We start from the raw sequence: 7,663 nt of genomic DNA, 5'->3' as shown, positions 1-7,663 counted from the left end.
CGGCTGACGCATATGATGATGTCAGCCGCGCATGCGCGGATTGGACGGCTCCAACCCGCGCATGCGTGGATGACGTCATCATGCATATGCGTGAAACCCGCGCATGCGCGGGACGGTATGCCCCTCAGCCGCCCCGCGGACTGATCCAGCGGGGCGGCGGAGGAACAAAGAGTGCGCGGGGTTCGTACCCGCTGCCCGCGATCGGTGCCCACCGATCGCGGGCCCATGGCACCCTTGGCACGGCCGTAGTGCGGCCGTGCCAATCGGTGCCATGGTTCCCCAGAACAGCACTTTGCGGCCGTTTTCACAAACTGCGAGAGCAGGTGTGTTGCAGTTCGTGAAAACGGCCGTAAAGGCCTGGGAAATCGGCCCATCGGCTAGGGGAGAATCGCTGCTCGCCGTAAAAAAACGGCGAGCAGCGATTCGTGTCGGGGGGCGGGCGTGGGGGGGGGGGGGGGGAGAATAGCGGGAGGTCAGGAAAAATGTCGGGAAGGCCCTCCCGCTATTCTCCGACCCGTCGTGGGGGGCGAAGAATCGCGCCCTATACCTTTCGGCTTGAACATTAAAAAAAATCTGAAGGATATTTTTCAAGTGGTTAAGGAAGATTTTGACCAATTAAGATATGAGCTGTTGCCACAAAAAGAAGCTATTTTGAACTTGTTATCGCAAAGAAGAGAATTTAAAATGTTTGAATCTGGAATATGAACTTAAAATTGAAAATACCACAGCTAAATAAGGAGACAAATTTACTATGGACTTAATTGAAGCGTTCTTTGTAGAGTTTAAAGATGAGAAAACTACAGACAAGGAAGAGAATAATATTCAGGAGTTGATATCTAACTTTAATAAGGACATGGGGAGCCCACACGGAGTAAAATAAAGAAAAATAGTTTTATTTACAATGCGATATACGCACTGCCTGGGAGATCCCAACCGGGTTCCTGTTCTGGTCGGTGCTTTACTGGCTGATCTTTTATACAAAGGTTAATACGGATCCTCCTGTCCCTAGAGGAGGAGCTCGTAGTTTGCAAGGATCACAGCGAAGCTAAGCATTCGAACCCCATAGGCCCCATGTGGGCTATTACACGAACCAAACAGTTCTATAGACTTGAAAACACATAACAATGAGGAATCTTCTTTTGCAAGTGAACCTTTGGACTATAATTGTCGTAAGAAGAAACTTCCGGGGAAAAATGGTAAAAAGATTAGGATTGTTTTCGTTGGAAAGACGGAGGTTGAGGGGGGACCTGATTGAGGTCTACAAAATTATGAGAGGTATGGACAGGGTAGATAGCAACAAGCTTTTCCCAAGAGTGGGGGGTGTTAGTTACAAGGGGTCACGATTTCAAGGTGAGAGGGGGAAAGTTTAAGGGAGATGTGCGTGGAAAGTTTTTTTACGCAGAGGGTGGTGGGTGCCTGGAACGCTTTACCAGCGGAGGTGGTAGAGGCCGGCACGATAGCATCATTTAAGAGGCATCTAGACAGGTATATGAACGGGCGGGAACAGAGGGAAGTAGACCTTGGAAAATAGGAGACAGGTTTAGATAAAGGATCTGGATCGGCGCAGGCTGGGAGGGCCGAAGGGCCTGTTCCTGTGCTGTAATTTTCTGTTCTTTCACCTTAATCTGGACCTTGAATTCTGCGAATTCTGCGCACTCATGATGGATTAGTGAAATTCATTGGACAATGGACGGGGTGGTGACGGGGGTAATGTTTATTGTATGCTTTGCATAACTGTTGAGATATATAACATAAAAGTTGTTATATTTTAAATGGTCAATGAAAATGCACCACATTGGTGAGGCATTTTCATTTGTTTCTGGTGGGGAGGTGTGCAAATACCTTGTTTGTGGTTCATGCACTTTAGAATATAACTTTTGGTTTTAAGAATAAAAGTTTAAATGTAAAAAATGGGATACATGTAATCAAAGCAAGCTTGGAGCATATTACACAGAACAGGCTGGGGCCATGATGTCTTAAGAGACTTACAGCTAAAAAGATAGGGTAATTAAAATCCTAGACTTTAGAGATTGCCAGAAGACCTGTGGAAATGATAGTTCCAAAGGTGACTCACATTTGTTTCATAAAGCTAGAACTTGAGTATTGCTCAAAAAAGAGACATGTCCAGGCTATTAGCCTTGCACTCTTCAGGCCATTTTGCAATAATACCAATATAAAGGGAAAACAAGAATTTGCACTGGAGGAGAAGAGAGTGGTCATTGGTTGGGAACTGCACTCTGATTGGGAGAGGTGTTGCCATGGTGAATGGTGACTGACAGTTAACGGCCGAACATTATTTTAAATTCAAACCAGGCTGCTTGACCTTTATTGGTTAAGGCATTGCCCTGAGGAATGAGTCAGTGAGTGGCTGCCATTTACTTCATTTAGCTGAAACAGGTGCAATTTGTGTACATGTTCCTTCCGTCTGCATCAAAGAGGGTTCTGTGTATTAATATATGTGGCTTCCAGTACACCCATATGTGCCACTTTGAGAGCCAGACTGAAAATTTTAAATTGATTGTGAGCATACATCTTAGCACACGGAGGACAATTTGCCAATGTTGCCCAATTGTGCAATTACATTTAATGTTGGACAGGGTGTCTCAAGTTTCGGAAGCACGAGCTGGTTGGGTACCAGTCTTTGGCATGTATGGCCTGCATACCTACTATTACAATGGCGCTGAAATTCATATACATTACTCATTTGTAGTATCGGATAACCTTCAGTCACTGTCAACTGGTTCATTCTCCATGGCAACAACTCTACCAATCAGAGTCCTCTTGCCAACCACTCTTTTCATATAGTGCAAATTCAGATAGCTGCCCAAGGTGGGACCTTTGTCCAAGGACAAGCAGAAGTCCCGACTGCTTCCAATTACTACTCAATTTAGCTTTAATTGGCAGCAGACCTAAGAACAGTGGGCGCGATTCTCCGCACTCCCGACGGTGCGGAGAATAGCGTGGCTCGTAAAATTTTACGGCCACGCTGTTCCGACGCCCTCCCGCTATTCTCCCCCCCTCCACGCCCGACTCCCGATATGAATCGCTGCCGCCGTTTTTTTACGGCCGGCAGCGATTCTCAGCTGATGGATGGGCCGAGTTCCCAGCCCTTTACGGCTGTTTTTACGAACGGCAAACACACCTGGTCTGGCCGTTCGTAAAAACGGCCGTAAACTGTCGATTTTTAAAACCATGGCACCGATTGGCACGGCAGTACCACGGCCGTGCCAAGGGTGCCATGGGCCCGCGATCGGTGGGCACTGATCGCGGGCAGCGGGCCCGATGCCCGCACTCTTTGTCCTTCCGCCGCCCCGCAGTATCCATTCGCGGGGCGGCTGAGGGGCATCCCGGCCCGCGCATGCGCGGGTTTCGCGCAAATGCGCGATGACGTCATCCGCGCATGCGTGGGTTGGAGTCTTCCAATCCGCGCATGCGCGGCTGACGTCATATGACGCGTCAGCCGGCGCTAACTCTGGCAAGCGGGCTTAACGAAATTCGTTAAGCACGCGATGCCGGAGTTTACGGCGTCGGGATGCTAGCCCCGACCGGGGACCAGAATCGGTTCCCGGTCGGGAAGGGGGGGGGCTGGCGTCAAACCCGCCCGGATTTGACGCCAGCCTTACGATTTCTCCCCATATGGGAGAATCGCGCCCATAAGAACTAGGAGCAGGAGTAGGCCATCTGGCCCCTCGAGCCTGCTCCACCATTCAATGAGATCATGGCTGATCTTTTGTGGACTCAGCTCCACTTTCCGGCCCGAACACCATAACCCTTAATCCCTTTATTCTTCAAAAAACTATATCTTTACCTTAAAAACATTTAATGAAGGAGCCTCAACTGCTTCACTGGACAAGGAATTCCATAGATTCACAACCCTTTGGGTGAAGAAGTTCCTCCTAAACTCAGTCCTAAATCTACTTCCCCCTATTTTGAGGCTATGCCCCCTAGTTCTGCTTTCACCCGCCAGTGGAAACAACATGCCTGCATCTATCCTATCTATTCCCTTCATAATTTTAAATGTTTCTCTAAGATCCCCCCCGCATCCTTCTAAATTCCAACGAGTACAGTCCCAGTCTACTCAACCTCTCCTCGTAATCCAATCCCTTCAACTCTGGGATTGCCCTAGTGACTCTCCTCTGCACACCCTCCAGTGCCAGTACGTCCTTTCTCAAGTAAGGAGACCAAAACTGAACACAATACTCCAGGTGTGGCCTCACTAACACCTTATACAATTGCAGCATAACCTCCCTAGTCTTAAACTCCATCCCTCTAGCAATGAAGGACAAAATTCCATTTGCCTTCTTAATCACCTGTTGCTTTCTATTAATTAACCAATCCCCTATCCATGCTATTACTTTACCCTTAATGCCATGCATCTTTATCTTATGCAGCAACCTTTTGTGTGGCACCTTGTCAAAGGCTTTCTGGAAATCCAGATATACCACATCCATTGGCTCCCTGTTATCTACTGCACTGGTAATGTCTTCAAAAAATTCCACTAAATTAGTTAGGCACGACCTGCCCTTTATGAAGTCATGCTACGTCTGCCCAAAGGGACAATTTCCATCCAGGTGCCTCGCTATTTCTTCCTTGATGATAGATTCCAGCATCTTTCCTACTACCGAAGTTAAGCTCACTGACCTATAATTTCCCGCTCTCTGCCTACCTCCTTTTTTAAACAGTGGTGTCACGTTTGCTAATTTCCAATCCACCGGGACCACCCCAGAGTCTAGTGAATTTTGGTAAATCATCACTAGTGCATCTGCAATTTCCCTAGACATCTCTTTTAGCACTCTGGGATGCATTCCATCAGGGCCAGGAGACTTTTCTACCTTTAGCCCCATTAGCTTGCCCATCACTACCTCCTTAGTGATAACAATCCTCTCAAGGTCCTCACCTGTCATAGCCTCATTTCTATCAGTCACTGGCATGTTATTTGTGTCTTCCACTGTGAAGACCGACCCAAAAAACCTGTTCAGTTCCTCAGCCATTTCCTCATCTCCCATTATTAAAACTCCCTTCTCATCCTCTAAAGGACCAATATTTACCTTAGCCACTCTTTTCTGTTTTATATATTTGTAAAAACTTTTACTGTTTGTTTTTATATTCTGAGCAAGTTTACTCTCATACTCTATCTTACTCTTGTTTATAGCTTTTTTAGTAGCTTCCTGCTGCCCCCTAAAGATTTCCCAGTCCTCTAGTCTCCCACCAATCTTTGCCACTTTATATGCTTTTTCCTTCAATTTGATACTCTCCCTTATTTCCTTAGATATCCACGGTCGATTTTCCCTCTTTCTTCCGTCCTTCCTTTTTGTTGGTATAAACCTTTGCTGAGCACTGTGAAAAATCGCTTGGAAGGTTCTCCACTGTTCCTCAACTGTTCCACCATAAAGTCTTTGCTCCCAGTCTACCTTAGCTAGTTCTTCTCTCATCCCCTTGTAATCTCCTTTGTTTAAACACAAAACACTAGTATTTGTCAGAGTTGGTGGGGAACTGTGCTGTAAATTCAGGCCCTGATGTCTGCAATGTTTGCAAAAAGAGCAGTCCAGAGAACTGTTTTTGCTTTGCGAGGTGGAGTTACAGTAGTTTAAAAAACTTCAGTAAACCCTGGAAGACTGTGAAACCCATTTATTCCATCAAAGAAAAAAAGCTGTAAATGAGTGATAATGAATCTAAAAGATCAGCTTGAGGACAGTCCACCAATGTCATTCATGGAGTTGTGTGGAGCTTAAGAAAGATCCCTGATTTCAATTTATCTGGGTGCTTTTGCTTCGCGTGTTTGTTACAGTTTGGACCTGATGTGGTTTGCAGCTCAATGAGAGATGTAACCCAAAGTGAATGACAATTAGATAGCTCTACATTATAAGTGGAGTGAAACACTAACTTCATGTTTCGGGGGCATGGTGGCAGTGATTAGCACTGTTGCCTCACAGCGCCAGGGACCCAGGTTCAATTCTGACATTCGGGTGACTGTCTGTGTGCAGTTTGCATGTTCTCCCCGTTTTCCTTCGAGTGCTCTGGTTTCCTCCCAGAGTCCAAAGATGTGCAGGTTAGGTGGATTGGCCATGCCAAATTTCGCCTTGGTGTCCAAATGTTAGGTGGGCTTATGGCCAGGGCAAGGGCCTAGATAGGGTGCTCTTTTGGAGGGTCGGTGCAGACTCTATGGGCTGAATGGCCTCCTTCTGCACTGTAGGAATTTGAATACTTCCAAGTTTATTTTGCTAATTACTTTATTTTACAATAAGATACTGTGTGGTTTATATTTTCTCATTAACTTCAAACTAGGCAAACATTGTTCCATCATAATATTCAAACTAAAATTAAGCCTCAGCCTCCTTCCACATGGCAAATTATAGAATAGTTAGGGGGTCCTGAGGCAGGAGGGAGGGGGAAGGGGAGTGGAGGATCTCTATATTCATTGGATGCCTTTGAGGAGTCTCTCTATTCATGGGGTCCTGGGGGGGTCTCCATATTACAGGGGTCTCTGGGAGGGGTCTCCATCATCAGGGGATTCTGGGAGGGGAGAAGGGATTTGGGCCATCCCTGCACTTGGGGACAGGCGGGGCATCCAGGAGTGATCGGCTGCTTTGTGGTGCAGGAAGAAGGGGCAGTGGGAGTTCCGGGCTGATTTGTGGTGTGGGGAGTGGCCGGGTTGGGGGGGGGGGGGGGGGGGGGGGGGGGGGGGGGGGGGGGGGCGGGGAGAGAGAGGTGGCCGGCCAAAGGACTTTGTTATCGGGCCGCCCGCTCAAAATGGCGGCCCGATAGTGGGATTTCCTCGTATTCCTAGCCATGCATAAATTTGTTTGGCAAGGGATACGGAATTGCATCCCAATTGGTGCTCCCAGGGTGATTGTAAAACAGGTGCAATTCCCCTCCGCCTGGAGAACATTGGCCGGGTTTTCCGTTCCTCCAGCCACGTATTCCTTAGCAGCGCGCTGTTTGCTGGTGGCGGGTTTCTATCTTTCCATTGCTTGTCAATGGGATTTCCCATTGTGACCAACCGATGCAGCCAGGAACCCACGGGCGTGGGTGAGCTGCCAACGGGGAAAATGAATCGCAACGACTGGAGAATTCTGGCCATAGTCTCCCATTGGTGAATCTACCCCATGGTATCTGAAAGTTTTACCACAGGGAATAGCTGAAGCTGAGGAGAATTCTCTTGGGCACTGTGATATACTTTGGGTGCTCCTTAAGGACATATATAACTTAAAGATTGATGTGTTTTAGGAGAGAATTCTTGCGGCAAGTCAGTAGTAAAACTGAGTGCATAACCTACATCGTTATAAACCAAATTATTAAGTTAATAGTGCTTATTTTAGGTATTTTACGCACAATCATTTATTTTGTTAAAGTTACATTTTGTGGCAGAGTTCCAAAGCATGATTTTCCAATTTATCTTTATAATGTTAATGGTCCTTCATCGGATCTTATCCGAATACACAGCATTAAGCTTTCAATGTGCTGAAAATCTGAAGTTGAAATATAATCCCTCTCCTCTCAGGATTCTTAATTTATGAAGAAGTGTTATCCAACTTGAGCTCATTTTATCCAGAGTATTACCAAATCTGTGGAGTGGTGATACAGATATAATGATCTCGGAACCAAAACCTGCAGTTGATAATGAGGAGCTGGCTAACACACGAGGCGAAGAAGCTGCCTCTGG

Source organism: Scyliorhinus canicula, chromosome 11 (assembly GCF_902713615.1).
Source record: "Scyliorhinus canicula chromosome 11, sScyCan1.1, whole genome shotgun sequence".
Lineage (NCBI taxonomy): Eukaryota > Metazoa > Chordata > Chondrichthyes > Carcharhiniformes > Scyliorhinidae > Scyliorhinus > Scyliorhinus canicula.
This window is presented reverse-complemented; position numbering follows the sequence as displayed.